The sequence below is a fragment of the Lissotriton vulgaris genome, chromosome 6, assembly GCF_964263255.1.
Source record: "Lissotriton vulgaris chromosome 6, aLisVul1.2, whole genome shotgun sequence".
Lineage (NCBI taxonomy): Eukaryota > Metazoa > Chordata > Amphibia > Caudata > Salamandridae > Lissotriton > Lissotriton vulgaris.
This window is the reverse complement of record NC_141694.1, coordinates 948,199,857-948,220,721: the sequence shown is the minus strand read 5'-3', so window position 1 is coordinate 948,220,721 and position 20,865 is coordinate 948,199,857.

Below are 20,865 nucleotides of genomic sequence, written 5' to 3'. Positions count from 1 at the left end.
AACAATATATGAAAAATTGAACATTCTCACAACTACATGTACACCATTCTTATCATACATACTGCATTCATTCTTAATTCTGCGTCTGAGGGATCGCAGATAGAGGTGCGAATTAATACGCAAGGTCGACGCGTTTCGGCAGTGTAAAACCGCCTTCCTCAGGACCTATCTTGCAGAATACTCATATTCACAAACGATATTTTATAGCCCCTGCATGGTTGGGTATCTGTAACGATGAATAACATACATTTGTTTCAATTATTCTTCATAATTCATATCTTTTTTGCATCATTTGAATTATTTGCGTTGCCCTATGTACAACCAAAAAGAACTATTCATTTACATATATTATTCTTTAGTTATTTTATCTCTCATGTGTTTGAACCTGAAATAAGCAATGCAGCTGGTTCACTGAAACTCTCATCACAGACACAAAACCCTGACCTCATCAATTATAGTAGGGTTTTATATCATTAAGGGTAATTTAAAGTTACATGCTAGTTGTGTGCTATTATTAGAGGAGACTTTTTGGATGAAGGCTGTCTCATATATACACAGTTATTACTAAATAACAGATTGAGGGTATTGTCACTTTAAGCAAAAAGAGACGTAGCTGGATGACTCTATGTGTGACTGTCTGTTTATCTCAGAGGAGTCTCCCTAGCTTGAAACTATCTCATATGTGCATGATTATTTCCACATAGCAGGTTGAGAATATTGTCACTTTCAGCAAAAAACAGACGTGGAATTGGTAAATAGTGTACCTTCAGTTTTATCAATGGACTCCTATCCAACTTCAAGCAATGACTTCAGAGCTTATTTTTATGTAACTTCCTGCATCAGAGTGAGAACAAATGTTATCACTTTTCTGAAATGTTGCGGTTTAATAAAGGAGTTTACAAGTAATTGTATCCAAAATGCTTACCAATATTCTCAGGTATTGACTTTTCCACTAGTTATAGATGCGAAGGATAGTTGTGTTCATTTATTTTTAAAGACCGATGTTTATCTGCAGAGACCCAGAAATAAACAACAAACAGACCCTGTCTTAATAATGCTTAGTATTGAGAAGACATGTTTAGGTTTCTTACTGGTGTTGTCTATTTATTACTGACCTTACATCAAAAAACGCCTGACCCTTAGATCATGTAGTGACTCTTTCAATAATCACAGATGCGAAGGATTGTTGTGTTTCTGAGTTTTGAAACCGATGTATATCTGCAGAGGCCCAAAAACAAAACACATAGACCCTGTCTCACTAACGTTTTTCATTACACGAATTTTAGATTTATTATTAGTTTCGTCGAGTTTCATACTAACCTTGTTAATGGGTAATTTAAATTCCTCTCGTAAAACGTCTTCTGACGGCGGATAAGTAGCGCGTGCTAAAACAACAAAGCACCCTTCGATGTCTGATCCCGGGGAGAGGACAAGAAGGAAGCCTTTGACTTGGTGGAGAGATTAGCCTGTCACTTAGCAGAAAATACAAGGATGCAAAAGAAGATTTTATCACAAGAACATTACATTCTGCCACAATTCTGGATCCACTGGCAAAATTGGGACTGAAGACATTCATTCCTTTTTCAGAGATGGATGTTGCCCGCTACAAAACTTGGATAGCTGAGGCAGCGAGTAAGTTGGAAAATGAACGGCTGCTAATTAAAAGCCAGCAAGATGAACCCACAAGAAGTACTGCAGCAGGGCATGCGGCATCAAGTACAACTTCGGAGGCTGAGGGCAGTGCGCTTGGCTCACAATACTCACCATCACTATCGACAACAGCAACAATAACTGGATCATTAGGCCCAGTAGAATCATTACACTATTGGTATTTACAGTTAGGCATTAATAAGCACAGTGCTGATGCACAGATGAAAGAGCCTGAAAGGTTAGCAGCAGCACCCCTGATCATTGAGCGGATGGTCCAGGTCTATCTGGACGACCCAACCGAGGTGTACATTGATCAAAACCCATTGCAGTATTGGTATAGGAAAAGGGCTGAATGGCAACTGCTCAGCAGGCTGGCGATAAGCTATCTGGCTTGCCCTGTCGCAAGTGTCTCTTCCGAATGTGTTTTCAGTGCTGCTGGTTCCATTGTAATAATGAGAAGGACCAGTCTCTCGCCCAAAAACGTGGAGAGATTAACAATGATCAAAATGAATCATCACTTCATACCACCGAATTGCACAATACATGAAACAAGTGAGGAAGATGAGGACAGCGGCTCAGGTAACGGAAGTAGTTTGCCACATCATGATTACCTACTACTGGCTGAACCCCCAGAGTTTGAGGACGAGCTATACTTCCCTGACAATTAGGCTTGCACTTACTGCCTTCCCCCCTTTTTTTCCTTTATTTGTGTGTCTGTTGTTCTAGTTACAAACTTTGAATCACAACAAATCTATTACCACCGTCTTCTACTATTCTTATTTCAATATACATGTTTCAGGTGTCTGCATTTGACAGGACAGTCCTTCGAATCCAGCCCCTCCGCTCCATCATACTGAATCTCCCGCCTAAATCAATTGCCCTCATGATGATTGGATGATGGAAAATAGAAGAAAAAATAAAAACGTTCCTAGTGGAGCATGATGACTACTATAGCTATCTTCCTTTCAGAGCCGAGAGAGACTGCCCATTAACTGAAAAGGAAATGGAACAGGTAATGATTGATGCCATGCATTGGATGCAGAGTCGCAGACTGAGTGATTTTGTAGTTGTTTGTTGTGCATGAAGTTATGTCATTGTGCACTAATCATCTTTATACATTACACACTAAACGTAACTCAAGGCAATTTTTCCCTTCTTGCAAATAAGAAATTTGTACTTCTACTGCAGCTTGATATATTTCTTTTGATTGAGTACAGGAAGGGGACTCAATCTGCACCTTCAGTATGACAACAGCACCGTCCATGTTGATGATGGCGATAAAGACGGCCCGTTAACTTAAGATGAGAAGGAACAGGTAATGAAAGTGAATGGCATGCATTGGACACCTGACTCTGAGCAATTGGTGTTTGTGTTTTTGTTGTTTGTCTGTTGTGCACAAAGTGAAGTCAAAGTGTACTAGTAGTCTTTCTGTACACACTAAAGAGTGACTCAAGTCAATAATATTTCTACACTTGTTGTATAATAACACAATTTTACTTCTACTGCAGGCCGATCTTCACAGTCAGTCAGTACAAGTATCCGAGATGATTGATGGAATAATAACAAGTCAGGAGGACGTTTCATGAGCGGCATTAAAAAAGCCTAAACGTAAACAGTCAACAACAACCACAGCAGACCCAAATGTCTGTGTAGAAGTGGAGTCGAGTGTAGCGGTGGGATGACTGGGGTGCATTGATATACTAACTTAAATTGTAAAATGCTATGTTTGGAATGGATATGTGCTTTGTCCAACTCTTAAAAGAAAAAGTACTCTAAGCGGAAGATATGCTAAGCAGCGTGCCGTCACTGTGGGCCTGCTCCGTCCTGTTGTTGTTAAAGGTCAATGCTGGAAACAGACTAGAGTAGAGATGATGCATACTTGCCACCTCGGAAAGTGTTCTTGTTGCACTACACCATCATTTGTGCATTTGTTTCAACTTTGTTTCTCAATTTCCACTTTGTTTTTCCATCTACAATTACAGGCTGGGCCTTGTCCATTACTTGGGCAAACATTACAATGCACACTTACCTTACCAATAAATCTACATTTTCTCCAGGCAGGCAGTGGCGACTGGTGAGTGGCGACACCCAAGATTGATAGACGAGAGGACCAAGAGGAATGCTGAAATGCAAATCCAGTCCACATTTTTGACCAGGATAACACAGTAACAGTATCAACTTTCATCTTTTTTTAAATAATTTGATTAATTGTTTTGTCTACAATCTTTACAACAGTGTGTTCTTCTTCTTGTTATTATCATTAGGTTTGCTCTCTGTTTATGATTCATCCCTACCCATATTTAAAAATTGTATTTGCTATCTGTAAAAGTATTAGGCCCGGAGCAACTGAACAAGAAGTGTATGTAATCCGGGTCTCCTTATCAATCATCATCATGCATGCATTTCCTTTTACTCTCTTAACATATTGATATGGATATGGTAGTCTACAAATATTGTCGTTTGTTGTTTGTCCATGCGTACTGTTTTTCACTGTCAAACCTTTCCCCAAACCCCCTTCCCATCCATTCAACAAACCCTAACCCTCTTCCCGAGGCTGTGTGACTTATTGAGGTGTGACTAAATTAAATGTACACCGCTTGCTGGTGCGGATGTGGCGAAAGCAACAGTACTTCAATTTCAAGGCAGAGCGATGATCTTCTTCTGCTTGCCCTTCCATGAGCAGTATATTTTAGAGATGATTTTTAACAAAGGAACATATACCTCAGCATTAATTGCCGGCATTGATTAGATTTGTTGTCATCCTCATACACAGCACTAACTGTTATGATGTAGGCCTAGTCAAGTGTCTCAACACAACTATAGTTTGTTACTCTGTCTAGTAGGCTATTCCCACCACCATTGTGTTTTGTTGTACAATATTTTTGCATATTATTGTAGCTCGGTAAGTTCTGTACTGTACTTCATTCTATTACTCCTCGAATAGTCTCTCAAAGGCGACTGACTGTCTCATTTTCTTTTTTTGCAAATGCTGCTGCCCTGCCAATGTCTAATACGACTACTACCACCACCCCAATCATGGGATGTTAGAAAAATGAAACCATCATGCAGCCATCGCTGTGCCTAAGTTAAACATTAAGCAAAGGTAAGAGAAGTTTGGGGGAGGCGTAATTAATAATGGACATGTTTTCAATCAATTCACACACCCCTTTGAGTCCAGATAAAGAATGCATAGACTAGAAGAGAGAGACTGACAGTACTAGTAGGACAACTCAATCAGTGAGGGGTGTTGCATCTATCTGTTTGTGTCTTACACAGTCAGCCAATTATTTGAATCAAACACTGGCGATGGGCGGACCTGCACCAGCAGGGAAACAGTGTGATGTAAAACAGTAACCCCACCTACAAAACATTAACAACATTGTAAGTAAAGTAGAAATATATAGATTTAATAATATAACCGTAAGAAAAATAAACTATGTGAAAAAAGCACAAAAGCTGACCCACCCTCCTCCCTAACCCCAACCAATGTCCGTAACCGTAATGAGAGTCCAAATGTCCAAAACCCCAATGCCCAATTCCTACCCACCAAAACAAGAATTAAAAAAGGGGCAATAGACAGGGCCTATGTGTGGCGGGATTGTCTCTGGAGGACACGTCTCATTTCATCTTCTAGTTTGGCGACGTAGCGCTTTAGAGTGCGGCAGTTGCAGCCACAGTGGGGGGGGGGCACCAGAGATGGTAAAGCGGTGGCGCGCTGCTGCCAGAAAGGTGGTGCAATACCGCTGGAGGGCGGTGGCTGGGGCCTGGGGCACTGGAGGAGGCTTCAAGGACTGCAGTCTCCTCCTCCTCTTCCAAGACCACCAGCCGCCGATATTCCCACTGGATTGCCTCCAGCTTGCGGCACCGTGCCTTGGCGGCCAACTCCTTCCGATCAGGTTTGGAAGGAGTTGCTGTATATCAAAAAAAAAAAACAAGACATTTGTAAAATATACTCTTAGAATAACAGTAAGGCAAGTTAATTATACACATAGTGGCATGGTAGCACTATAAAGCACAGTACATAACATTTGTGGTATGTATCTATCCTCCCACTTGCTGGGCTTTAACATTTGGAGGATTTTTTTCAGGCATTCAACCAACCATGCATCCGATTCTTTACTATCAGCCACCTTTGCAATTTGCATGCTTGCATCACACGTATCCTTCTCTCTGTCAGTCATTAATAATAAATCTCGCCCGTCCTTCCTTCCACCCATCTTTCACTTTAGTTCAACACCAGGTGATCTGATCTGACTTTTAGTCTTCTCCCTAAAACTTTCAAAGCGGAGTTGAAATCACAGATAGATGAGGCCATTGGTTACTCAATACTCTCGGCCATAATGCCTGTACTAATGCCAATTAAGGGTGTCTTTCTTCACTCTTCAAACGTTCACAACAACTCTTACTTAGGGCATCATTAGGATGGCGGGTGGACTTTGTACGCCCGCCATCCTCGCGCTAAAAGGGACCGCCCGCCATAAGGGAGGGGGTCCCATGGGGGCAATTAGGATGCTCCCTCCACAGTGGTGGGCGCATCCCATATTTTTAACATTGTGGCGGGCGGTGCTGAACTCACCGCCCGCCGCAATGCTAAAAATACATGTTGTGCTTTTCCAAGCACAACGTGACAGGCCCCGTGCGGAGCCTGCCATGTTGTGCTTTGAAAGGCAGGGGGGTACCATAGGTACCCTCCATGGGGGCCCGCAACAGGCCTCCCAAGCATACTCTGCATGCATTTCCGTGGTGGCAATGCCACCACAGAAAGTCATTCCAAATGCAGATTATATGGCTGGCGGTGTGTTTCAGACACCGCCACCATATTGAACCCTTTTCCGTCCGGTCGACATGTCGACTGTGCGGAAATCAGCGGATGGTTTCTATCCACCGCGGACCCCCCAGCCATTGTAATATGGTGGGGGTCTTTTCTACAGGGATGGCGGGAGGTTTGCCCCTGCCGGGCTGGCGGTGACTACCGCCAGCCCGGCTGGGGCAATCAGCCCCCCATCCTAATGGGGCCCTAAGTCACAACAGTACAGTATACATACAGTATACACTTGCAGTGAGTGTAATGTCAATAGTTAAGGATTATGAATCTAACTAACCACCGCCCGCCACTGGTGCTGGCACTCCTCCTACCGCTCCATCGGCATCGACAACTGCTGCATCCTCTCCCTCTGCGTCGCCTTCACCACTGACCCCGGCAATGGTGGTCGGTAGTGCGCCTAGAAAACATTACACATTTTTTAGGCGTCATATACACCTCCCCCTATTCGTCAGTAGCAAGATTAAAAAATGAGTTAATAGTATACAACATACATCACTAGTACAAATCAGGTAGTAGTAGAGTAAACACTAGTATTTATATATGGTCCCTAGGGTCATTCTAGCCTTTGCTTAGTTAGCCTGAGCCATGCAACCATTTTACCTATGTGTCTTTTATTTTTGCACATGTGACGTTACCTTGTAGCTTGTTGTATAAGACACCTTTAAGCCCACATGACCTAATACTGCTACTGTCAAAGCACTGCATACAAGCGGTCAACCATAACATTGACAAGCCACTTTTTTATGAAGTTCTGGTGTACTGTTAGTCCATATTGCTTATCCATAAATGCTACACTTTTTGGCATGGCTGAGAAATGCTTGCAAGTTGCAATATACTAACTCGCACCATTTCATTTTTCTCTTTACAGATGGAAGATTCCCTTCTACGAACCAGAGCTTTGCAGAGCTTATGATACAACAACTCCCAGTACTAGGTTCTTCTAAGGTGAGGGGTCCCCAGAATTCACTCAGAGATCTTCATTTATACATTTATATAAACTATATTCCTACCTAGGGGATGGTGGTGCTTCCACCACTGTTCAGTTATCATGTAATTATTTCCCAATTGTAAGTAAGTGTAACAATGTTTATTGTTTTAATGTTATTGATGTTCCTGTTGGTGCTGCATTATAGAACAATGTACAGAGCTTGTCAATCCAAAATAAAAACTTTGAACTTACATAGACTCGGTGGTACTTGGTGTGGACTTACACAAGTGAGCGAGCGAAAGGAAGGGTGTGCATGTGCATTGCTTCCACGACTGAGAGGTTGGGTGTGTTATGTTCTGGGTTGTCTACTTGTTGGGTATCTTGGGGGAGGGTTCGGAGAGCTAATAGTTATGACAAGACACTACTATAACTAGTCGGGCAGGGGATTGTGGTGGGTTCTGAAATTCTTATTGAGGTGTGTGAGGAAGGTCCAACCTCCCATCACCAATATCCTATTTTCTTGTGCAAAGTTCTGTATGTGCAAAATCCCTACAACAGTAGTAGTATGTCCTATCATACCATAGAAATAAATCTGGTTGGGCATTTTTTGGTGTGAATTGTCAAAGCCTCAAGATTAACAAAGACTCAAGATCAATAATACTAGAAGCAGTACAAGAGGATGGCCCAAAGGACTGGACTCAATGGCTAGAGCTACTGGTGAATCTGAGTTTTATTTAAAACCTTTTAAATAAAGAGTGGCCAACTGGGCAAGCTTAGCTACTACAGTACAGACAGACTACTAGTAGTAGTAGTAGTACAGAGACTCATCATAGCAGAGAAAGGGATAACAAGATTTTCGAAACAGTACAGATCTAAGGATAATTGTTGGTAAAAAATAGCATTAGGAAACGGAAACAATAGTTCGGGAAAAATATGATGCAGTAAAAGTTATGGAATAAGAATTATTATTAAAAACAAGAAGACTTACTAGGGCCAGCAGAAGAGCCCGTGTTGGTGTCCTCCTCTTGATGTTGGTAAGGGTATCCCGCCGACTGCCCCCAGTCTGCCTGCCCCTGGGTGCTGAACAGGAAAGATATAAGGAAGAGACAAACATTGATGGATGGTATCAAACAAATAAAATATTTTTAAAGAACGGTCAAAAAACACTTATGTAAACAACAAGTACAATAACTAAATTGACCGATCTCATCTGGTCAACAAATAGTATCGGGGGATTCGCGGATCGACTACTTACTATTTATCAACACTAATTCAGGCTTCCATTCTGATTCCAGAATACTAACTAAGCCTAAGTACGACGTACCACCTGACCTAGCCCACCCATTCCAGCCGTGCCAAATGTACATTATGTATGTATTTCCACTTCTTTTAGTGCTCAACAATGCATATAGTCAAATGGAGGACACATGACTACATTTTTGTATACACCAAATTTTTGGTTGATTGATTGATGCTGATGTTCTGTTAGTGCAAAGCCTATTACCATGTATTGAACATGTCAGGTTTGCACTCCGCAGGATCCGCATGCAGAAGAAATGCTCCACCTCCGGACCCACCAAACACCCTGATTGTATATCACAGGGTGTTTAGGTGATACGGTGAGGGAAAAACCCCAAAAGCGGAAAAAACCCAAAAGAAAAGATAGAAGGAAGGGTCAGCGGGGGAATAGAAGCTGCAAAAGAAATACACAAGCATTAACAATGTTCTGAAATGCTACTCTCATTAAAGTCTCACTAAATGTAACACAACCTGAGTCACCTGTAGTGATTAACGTGTTTGCCCCTTCACACAGCAATGTCTTCTTTTGTCCCTTCTGCCCCTGCACAACACAAGAAGCACGATTATGAATTACAGGCAAATGAAACCCTGACCTTCCTATAGACTGCTGTCACCCTATATACATACCTACACAAAGTAATCATGCTAACTCTCAATGTGAACACTCCAAAGGAAAACGAAAGGCTTCAATAAGCATTTCCCAGGAAGAAAGGAGTAATGAAGTACTGTAAAGCACTGTACACAAGCAGCAAACTCCTCTGCTAAATGAAACGTAAATGAGTCACAAAAATCTCTAGTTTCAAGAACAAACTAAACACGGCATGTTGTAGTTAACAGCACTACTAACATCCGCTTTAGCATTTGTAATCCACAACAAGGAAAGGTAATGTCCGGTTACACTTTATTTCGTGCCGGCATTGCGGAGTACTCCCCCCTGCAATCCGTCACTGGATGAATCACTCGCCACCCCCATGCGTAGATCCCTAGCACAGGTACACGAACCACTGTGGCAGTTTCCACCACGAAATATTTGAAAATCCCTCGCAGCCGCGAGGTTCAGTAAAGACTCGAGCAGGAAATATGATTCCTTCCGAATGCCATTTAAACAAACAAACATGGGCCGGAGCACAAATCACTTTAACCGTCCGTTCATCCTTCTGTGGGCAAAGGAACCTCAGCGTTCTCTGGATACCAGGCGTACTTGGAAACACTGGAACTTATCAGGACAAGGACTCGAATACCGGGAACAAACAAACAAACAAAATCACGAGCACTGTTCCATGGTCTCGCCCCGCTATATCCTGGTACCGCAAAGGAGCATGGGACCAGTAGTTCATAGCCCGTAAGTCATGGGAACTGTAGTTTAGGTAGGCGCGGCACTGAACTAGATCCTGACAGTACGCCCTCCTCCCAGGCGCCTCCTAGGACCAGGCTTGCCAGGAAACCTTGCATTGAAAGTCCTGACCGCCTTGGGGGCGTGTACATTGTGCCGTGGCTCCCATGAGTCATCCTCTGCTGTATGACCTGTCCATGAGACCAAGTACCAAAGCATCCCCCTACGGAGTTCGGAGTCACGAATAGACTTCACCTCGTACTCCAGACCTCCATCGCATTGTACAGGAGGCGGCGCCTTCCTGCGCAAGGAGAGGGCTTTTTTCAACAACTGCACATGGAATACTGGATGAATTCTCAACGAATTAGGCAATTTTAACTTATACACCACAGGATTCACCTGCCTCACTATGGGATAAGGTCCAATGAACCGTGGATGAAAGACACTCCTCATCTTGAACCGGATGTATTGCGTAGACAGCCACACCCTGTCTCCCACCTGAAACAGAGGACCCTGAGCCCGGTGTTTGTCCTCCCATTTCTTATATGCATCCTTGGCTTTCATTAGATGTTTTTGAACCCCCTATGCACCTTCCTTAAGGGCACAACCCGTTCTCTCACAGTGGGTTGGTTGGCCGATTCAGCGGGGATGTCTATCGGCAACGTGTTTGCATCGTAACCAAAGTTAGCTTTAAAAGGCGACATGCCCGTTGAGCTGTGCCAGGTGTTGTTATAGGACAACTCAGCCATCCATAGCAAGTCCACCCAGGATTCACTTACTGCCTTCCTCCCTTTTTTTCCTTTATTTGTGTGTCTGTTGTTCTAGTTACAAACTTTGAATCACAACAAATCTATTACCACCGTCTTCTACTATTCTTATTTCAATATACATGTTTCAGGTGTCTGCATTTGACAGGACAGTCCTTCGAATCCAGCCCCTCCGCTCCATCATACTGAATCTCCCGCCTAAATCAATTGCCCTCATGATGATTGGATGATGGAAAATAGAAGAAAAAATAAAAACGTTCCTAGTGGAGCATGATGACTACTATAGCTATCTTCCTTTCAGAGCCGAGAGAGACTGCCCATTAGCTGAAAAGGAAATGGAACAGGTAATGATTGATGCCATGCATTGGATGCAGAGTCGCAGACTGAGTGATTTTGTAGTTGTTTGTTGTGCATGAAGTTATGTCATTGTGCACTAATCATCTTTATACATTACACACTAAACGTAACTCAAGGCAATTTTTCCCTTCTTGCAAATAAGAAATTTGTACTTCTACTGCAGCTTGATATATTTCTTTTGATTGAGTACAGGAAGGGGACTCAATCTGCACCTTCAGTATAACAACAGCACCGTCCATGTTGATGATGGCGATAAAGACGGCCCGTTAACTTAAGATGAGAAGGAACAGGTAATGAAAGTGAATGGCATGCATTGGACACCTGACTCTGAGCAATTGGTGTTTGTGTTTTTGTTGTTTGTCTGTTGTGCACAAAGTGAAGTCAAAGTGTACTAGTAGTCTTTCTGTACACACTAAAGAGTGACTCAAGTCAATAATATTTCTACACTTGTTGTATAATAACACAATTTTACTTCTACTGCAGGCCGATCTTCACAGTCAGTCAGTACAAGTATCCGAGATGATTGATGGAATAATAACAAGTCAGGAGGACGTTTCATGAGCGGCATTAAAAAAGCCTAAACGTAAACAGTCAACAACAACCACAGCAGACCCAAATGTCTGTGTAGAAGTGGAGTCGAGTGTAGCGGTGGGATGACTGGGGTGCATTGATTTACTAACTTAAATTGTAAAATGCTATGTTTGGAATGGATATGTGCTTTGTCCAACTCTTTAAAGAAAAAGTACTCTAAGCGGAAGATATGCTAAGCAACGTGCCGTCACTGTGGGCCTGCTCGGTCCTGTTGTTGTTAAAGGTCAATGCTGGAAACAGACTAGAGTAGAGATGATGCATACATGCCACCTCGGAAAGTGTTCTTGTTGCACTACACCATCATTTGTGCATTTGTTTCAACTTTGTTTCTCAATATCCACTTTGTTTTTCCATCTACAATTACAGGCCGGGCCTTGTCCATTACTTGGGAAAACATTACAATGCACACTTACCTTACCAATAAATCTACATTTTCTCCAGGCAGGCAGTGGCGACTGGTGAGTGGCGACACCCAAGATTGATAGACGAGAGGACCAAGAGGAATGCTGAAATGCAAATCCAGTCCACATTTTTGACCAGGATAACACAGTAACAGTATCAACTTTCATCTTTTTTTAAATAATTTGATTAATTGTTTTGTCTACAATCTTTACAACAGTGTGTTCTTCTTCTTGTTATTATCATTAGGTTTGCTCTCTGTTTATGATTCATCCCTACCCATATTTAAAAATTGTATTTGCTATCTGTAAAAGTATTAAGCCCGGAGCAACTGAACAAGAAGTGTATGTAATCCGGGTCTCCTTATCAATCATCATCATGCATGCATTTCCTTTTACTCTCTTAACATATTGATATGGATATGGTAGTCTACAAATATTGTCGTTTGTTGTTTGTCCATGCGTACTGTTTTTCACTGTCAAACCTTTCCCCAAACCCCCTTCCCATCCATTCAACAAACCCTAACCCTCTTCCCGAGGCTGTGTGACTTATTGAGGTGTGACTAAATTAAATGTACACCGCTTGCTGGTGCGGATGTGGCGAAAGCAACAGTACTTCAATTTCAAGGCAGAGCGATGATCTTCTTCTGCTTGCCCTTCCATGAGCAGTATATTTTAGAGATGATTTTTAACAAAGGAACATATACCTCAGCATTAATTGCCGGCATTGATTAGATTTGTTGTCATCCTCATACACAGCACTAACTGTTATGATGTAGGCCTAGTCAAGTGTCTCAACACAACTATAGTTTGTTACTCTGTCTAGTAGGCTATCCCCACCACCATTGTGTTTTGTTGTACAATATTTTTGCATATTATTGTAGCTCGGTAAGTTCTGTACTGTACTTCATTCTATTACTCCTCGAACAGTCTCTCAAAGGCGACTGACTGTCTCATTTTCTTTTTTTGCAAATGCTGCTGCCCTGCCAATGTCTAATACGACTACTACCACCACCCCAATCATGGGATGTTAGAAAAATGAAACCATCATGCAGCCATCGCTGTGCCTAAGTTAAACATTAAGCAAAGGTAAGAGAAGTTTGGGGGAGGCGTAATTAATAATGGACATGTTTTCAATCAATTCACACACCCCTTTGAGTCCAGATAAAGAATGCATAGACTAGAAGAGAGAGACTGACAGTGCGCTTTGCAGGAGTTCAGGTGAGCTCCTATTTAAAGCTCCCACAACTCGCGCAGCGGTTACGCGCAGCGGTAGCGCCTAACTCGCGCCGGAGTCAAGCCAGAGTCCTGCCCGTCTGCGCCCGTCCGCGTTCCTGAGGCGTTTTGGCGGCGGGCGGGGCTCTGTTTCACCGAGAATGAGTAGTCTGGTCGCTCATCTGATACGGTACTCCTCTACGGAGTTGCGCTCCTTGAATGTTAGGGAGAGCTGCTGTTGCACTGTCTTTCTGCGCCGCCATAGGGGTAAGTCGCGATGTCCCGGTTGTGGCTGGCATCCTACCCGGGTCCTGTCTTCAGCCCCGCCTATTGGCACAGCTGGTGCTGAGTATGCCTGCATGCTGCTAAACACCAGATCTGCTCGCTGCCATGCGCAACACATCTTTGAGCTCCTTGAGACCGAGAAGCCACTCTGTCTTATGTTGACGGAGACTTGGTGGGGTGAAGCGTCCAATCCTGATGTGGCTATGGCCATTCCGCCTGATTTTGACATCTTCAGGAAGGACAGAGCAAAGGGCAGGGGTGGCGGGGTCGCATTGGTGGTAAAGAAGGGTACGCCCTGTACCATCTTGCCGACTGAGGACATCCGCGGCTCGGAATCGCTGGCTTTTTCAATCATGCTAGCGCCACATCAATCAGTCAAGTGACTGTTAGTTTACCGCCCCCCTGGTCCGCTTGGGACGTTTTTTGCCGACCTTGAGTTGGTGTTGGTGGGCTTAGCCCTGAGAGCAGAACACTGCTTAGTGGCGGGGGACTTTAACATCCGGATGGATGATCCGTCGGACCCCGCCGCTATTAAGCTCTCGGAGGTTATGACGCCGCTGGGTCTTACCCCGCATTTGCAGGGCCCGACCCACGATAAGGGGCATACCCTTGACCAGGTCTTCTCGACTTCTCCTCTGGTAGTGAAAGAGATCCTTCCGGTCTTGTGGTCGGACCATTGGCTTGCCAAATTTGTAATCAGCGGCAATGTCAGGGCGCCGAACCCTGTCTCACAGCAGCGGGGACGAGCCTTTAGAGCATTTAGCAGGGTGACCCCTGAGATGCTGGCTCAGGCTGCTGCGACTCACCCTTGCCCTTTGTCTGGCGAACTAGAGAGAGACTTGGAGTCCCTGCAAAAATGGCTAACGGAGAGGCTGAATGACCTGGCCCCTGTTCTGCCCCCCCGCCCGACACCTAAGCGGGTCTCGGCCCCTTGGTTTACCACTGCTCTGTGGGCTATGCGGCAGCAGTGCAAGGTAGCCGAAAGGGCCTGGCGGGCACATTACGACAGTAAGGACAGGGCTGCCTATAAGGCCCTGGTTAGAGCCTACCACCGGGACATCCGCCTCGAAAAAAAAGCCTATCTTGCGGGGAGAATTGAGGCAGCGTCAAACTCTAGTAAGGAGATTTTTACTATTGTTCGAGAATTCATCTCACCTCGGACTACCACCTCGGAAGAGGGCCCCGCAGAATCCTGGGCGGCGGATCTTGCGTGTTTCTTCACAGGCAAGATCAAACTCATCCAGGACTCCTTTCTATCGAGTGGACCGGTCACTTTGCCGATGCCCGAGGCGGGTATGCTTCCCCCAGTTATGCAGGGCGCCATATTGGCTGAGTTTCCATCTCTGCCAGCCTCCGCTTCCCTAGCGCTTATGGGCAACTTAAAATCTGGGTCTCCGCTTGACCCCTGCCCAGCTAAGCTCCTGGGTAAATTGGCGGAGGTGGTTAATCCGCTGGCTCACCCTCTTCTCAACCTTTCGTTGAGTTTGGGAGAGGTGCCGCCAGCATGGAAGCAGGCAATGGTCATCCCGTTGCTTAAAAAGCCGGGACTTGACCCGAAAGCTCCAGCCAATTACAGGCCAATTTCGCTGCTGCCGGCTCTTGTAAAAATTTTGGAGAAGCACGTTCAGTCGGTGCTCTCCAATTTTCTGGAGTCTCATGAGATCTTGCATGACTCCCAGTCGGGCTTCCGCTCAAATCGCAGCACCGAGACCGCGCTCCTGGAGGTTTCGGAAACCATTAAAGGGGTGCTGGATACCGGGGGCAAAGTCATGCTGGTGTTGTTGGACTTGTCGGCGGCTTTTGACACCGTCCCCCATGAGGGCCTGCTCGCAAGACTCTTTGAGATTGGCCTGCGGGGGACGGTGCTCAAATGGTTTTCTTCCTTCTTGGCCGGCCGCCGGCAAACGATCTGGACATCATCTGACAACGCTGTAATGCCGCCTCTGGGAGTTGGGGTCCCTCAGGGCTCTATATTGAGCCCGACCCTTTTTAATATCTATATGACCCCTTTGGCGGCGGTGGTGGAGTCATTTGGTGCCCGGATCGTGTCGTATGCTGACGACACCCAGCTCCTCTTCTCTTGTGAGAGGGGGGCGGACTTCGACGGGGAGAGTATCCAGAATTGCCTTGGGGCTGTGTTCGCATGGTTCCAACTGCACAGCCTCAAGTGCAATTCCGACAAATCGGAGGTACTCTTCTTCGGGTGCGATATGGAGCCCTGCTGGCAGGCCCGGTGGCCCATCGACATGTTCCCTCCGTCCGGTTCTTCGCCCATGGCCAAAAACTTGGGGGTGAAGATGGACGAGGGGCTGACGATGAAAGCCCAGATTCTGGGGGTAACCGGTACCTGCTTCGGCCTTTTAAAAATGTTGCGGAAGTTTCTGCCTCTCTTGTCCGAGGAGCACAAGAGGCTGACAGTGCAGGCCCTGATAGGCTCCAGGTTGGATTATGCCAACATTCTTTACCTGGGCCTGCCTGAGTATCTGCTGCAGAGGCTGCAAGTTGTACAGAACGCGGCGGCCAGGGCCATCTTTGGCCTAAGTAGACGTACCAGCGCCTCTGGGCTGTTGGTGACGCTACACTGGCTACCCATCCGCAAACGGATTGCCTTTAAGGCTCTGACCCTGGCCTATAAAGCGCTCCATGCTGTGGGAGCTAAACACCTCCAAAAGAGACTGACCTTTTACCTCCCTACCCGCTCGTTGAGGTCGGAATCCTTACTTTTGGCGGCTGTTCCGCGTGTGAAGAGGGCCCGCCTAGGGGGTCGCTCCTTCAGTCTCCTGGCTCCACAGATGTGGAATTCATTACCGCTCCCTTTGCGGGGGCGACTACCCTCCTTGATTTTAGAAGAGGTCTCAAAACCTGGCTGTTTTCTCAATAGGTCTGCCAGTAGCTCTGTTTTTTTCTGTTGATTCCTCACCTCTTTTATCTGTGTTGTGTTATTCTGAATTCTGTCCGCCTTACCTAAAGCGCCGGGACACTCTTTTGAGTAACCGTTGCGCTATACAAAAAGACAAATAACATAACATAACATAACATAGTAGGACAACTCAATCAGTGAGGGGTGTTGCATCTATCTGTTTGTGTCTTACACAGTCAGCCAATTATTTGAATCAAACACTGGCGATGGGCGGACCTGCACCAGCAGGGAAACAGTGTGATGTAAAACAGTAACCCCACCTACAAAACATTAACAACATTGTAAGTAAAGTAGAAATATATAGATTTAATAATATAACCGTAAGAAAAATAAACTATGTGAAAAAAGCACAAAAGCTGACCCACCCTCCTCCCTAACCCCAACCAATGTCCGTAACCGTAATGAGAGTCCAAATGTCCAAAACCCCAATGCCCAATTCCCACCCACCAAAACAAGAATTAAAAAAGGGGCAATAGACAGGGCCTATGTGTGGCGGGATTGTCTCTGGAGGACACGTCTCATTTCATCTTCTAGTTTGGCGACGCAGCGCTTTAGAGTGCGGCAGTTGCAGCCACAGTGGGGGGGGCACCAGACATGGTAAAGCGGTGGCGCGCTGCCGCCAGAAAGGTGGTGCAATACCGCTGGAGGGCGGTGGCTGGGGCCCGGGGCACTGGAGGAGGCTTCAAGGACTGCAGTCTCCTCCTCCTCTTCCAAGACCACCAGCCGCCGATATTCCCACTGGATTGCCTCCAGCTTGCGGCACCGTGCCTTGGCGGCCAACTCCTTCCGATCAGGTTTGGAAGGAGTTGCTGTATATCAAAAAGAAAAAACAAGACATTTGTAAAATATACTCTTAGAATAACAGTAAGGCAAGTTAATTATACACATAGTGGCATGGTAGCACTATAAAGCACAGTACATAACATTTGTGGTATGTATCTATCCTCCCACTTGCTTGGGCTTTAACATTTGGAGGATTTTTTTCAGGCATTCAACCAACCATGCATCCGATTCTTTACTATCAGCCACCTTTGCAATTTGCATGCTTGCATCACACGTATCCTTCTCTCTGTCAGTCATTAATAATAAATCTCGCCCGTCCTTCCTTCCACCCATCTTTCACTTTAGTTCAACACCAGGTGATCTGATCTGACTTTTAGTCTTCTCCATAAAACTTTCACAGCGGAGTTGAAATCACAGATAGATGAGGCCATTGGTTACTCAATACTCTCGGCCATAATGCCTGTACTAATGCTAATTAAAGGGTGTCTTTCTTCACTCTTCAAACGTTCACAACAACTCTTACTTAGGGCATCATTAGGATGGCGGGTGGACTTTGTACGCCCGCCATCCTCGCGCTAAAAGGGACCGCCCGCCATAAGGGAGGGGGTCCCATGGGGGCAATTAGGATGCTCCCTCCACAGTGGTGGGCGCATCCCATATTTTTAACATTGTGGCGGGCGGTGCTGAACTCATCGCCCGCAGCAATGCTAAAAATACATGTTGTGCTTTTCCAAGCACAATGTGACAGGCCCCATGCGGAGCCTGCCATGTTGTGCTTTGAAAGGCAGGGGGGTACCATAGGTACCCTCCATGGGAGCCCGCAACAGGCCTCCCAAGCATACTCTGCATGCATTTCCGTGGTGGCAATGCCACCACAGAAAGTCATTCCAAATGCAGATTATATGGCTGGCGGTGTGTTTCAGACACCGCCACCATATTGAACCCTTTTCCGTCCGGTCGACATGTCGACTGTGCGGAAAATCAGCGGATGGTTTCTATCCACCGCGGACCCCCCCCAGCCATTGTAATATGGCGGGGGTCTTTTCTACAGGGATGGCGGGAGGTTTGCCCCTGCCGGGCTGGCGGTGACTACCGCCAGCCCGGCTGGGGCAATCAGCCCCCCATCCTAATGGGGCCCTAAGTCACAACAGTACAGTATACATACAGTATACACTTGCAGTGAGTGTAATGTCAATAGTTAAGGATTATGAATCTAACTAACCACCGCCCGCCACTGGTGCTGGCACTCCTCCTACCGCTCCATCGGCATCGACAACTGCTGCATCCTCTCCCTCTGCGTCGCCTTCACCACTGACCCCGGCAATGGTGGTCGGTAGTGCGCCTAGAAAACATTACACATTTTTTAGGCGTCATATACACCTCCCCCTATTCGTCAGTAGCAAGATTAAAAAATGAGTTAATAGTATACAACATACATCACTAGTACAAATCAGGTAGTAGTAGAGTAAACACTAGTATTTATATATGGTCCCTAGGGTCATTCTAGCCTTTGCTTAGTTAGCCTGAGCCATGCAACCATTTTACCTTTGTGTCTTTTATTTTTGCACATGTGACGTTACCTTGTAGCTTGTTGTATAAGACACCTTTAAGCCCACATGACCAAATACTGCTACTGTCAAAGCACTGCATACAAGCGGTCAACCAAAACATTGACAAGCCACTTTTTTATCAAGTTCTGGTGTACTGTTAGTCCATATTGCTTATCCATAAATGCTACACTTTTTGGCATGGCTGAGAAATGCTTGCAAGTTGCAATATACTAACTCGCACCATTTCATTTTTCTCTTTACAGATGGAAGATTCCCTTCTACGAACCAGAGCTTTGCAGAGCTTATGATACAACAACTCCCAGTACTAGGTTCTTCTAAGGTGAGGGGTCCCCAGAATTCACTCAGAGATCTTCATTTATACATTTATATAAACTATATTCCTACCTAGGGGATGGTGGTGCTTCCACCACTGTTCAGTTATCATGTAATTATTTCCCAACTGTAAGTAAGTGTAACAATGTTTATTGTTTTAATGTTATTGATGTTCCTGTTGGTGCTGCATTATAGAACAATGTACAGAGCTTGTCAATTCAAAATAAAAACTTTGAACTTACATAGACTCGGTGGTACTTGGTGTGGACTTACACAAGTGAGCGAGCGAAAGGAAGGGTGTGCATGTGCATTGCTTCCACGACTGAGAGGTTGGGTGTGTTATGTTCTGGGTTGTCTACTTGTTGGGTATCTTGGGGGGAGGGTTCGGAGAGCTAATAGTTATGACAAGACACTACTATAACTAGTCGGGCAGGGGATTGTGGTGGGTTCTGAACTTCTTATTGAGGTGTGTGAGGAAGGTCCAACCTCCCATCACCAATATCCTATTTTCTTGTGCAAAGTTCTGTATGTGCAAAATCCCTACAACAGTAGTAGTATGTCCTATCATACCATAGAAATAAATCTGGTTGGGCATTTTTTGGTGTGAATTGTCAAAGCCTCAAGATTAACAAAGACTCAAGATCAATAATACTAGAAGCAGTACAAGAGGATGGCCCAAAGGACTGGACTTAATGGCTAGAGCTACTGGTGAATCTGAGTTTTATTTAAAACCTTTTAAATAAAGAGTGGCCAACTGGGCAAGCTTAGCTACTACAGTACAGACAGACTACTAGTAGTAGTAGTAGTACAGAGACTCATCATAGCAGAGACAGGGATAACAATATTTTCGAAACAGTACAGATCTAAGGATAATTGTTGGTAAAAAATAGCATTAGGAAACGGAAACAATAGTTCGGGAAAAATATGATGCAGTAAAAGTTATGGAATAAGAATTATTATTAAAAACAAGAAGACTTACTAGGGCCAGCAGAAGAGCCCGCGTTGGTGTCCTCCTCTTGATGTTGGTAAGGGTATCCCGCCGACTGCCCCCCAGTCTGCCTGCCCCTGGGTGCTGAACAGGAAAGATATAAGGAAGAGACAAACATTGATGGATGGTATCAAACAAATAAAATATTTTTAAAGAACGGTCAAAAAACACTTATGTAAACAACAAGTACAATAACTAAATTGACCGATCTCATCTGGTCAACAAATAGTATCGGGGGATTCGCGGATCGACTACTTACTATTTATCAACACTAATTCAGGCTTCCATTCTGATTCCAGAATACTAACTAAGCCTAAGTACGACGTACCACCTGACCTAGCCCACCCATTCCAGCCGTGCCAAATGTACATTATGTATGTATTTCCACTTCTTTTAGTCCTCAACAATGCATATGGTGAAATGGAGGACACATGACTACATTTTTGTATACACCAAATTTTTGGTTGATTGATTGATGCTGATGTTCTGCTAGTGCAAAGCCTATTACCATGTATTGAACATGTCAGGTTTGCACTCCGCAGGATCCGCATGCAGAAGAAATGCTCCACCTCCGGACCCACCAAACACCCTGATTGTATATCACAGGGTGTTTAGGTGATACGGTGAGGGAAAAACCCCAAAA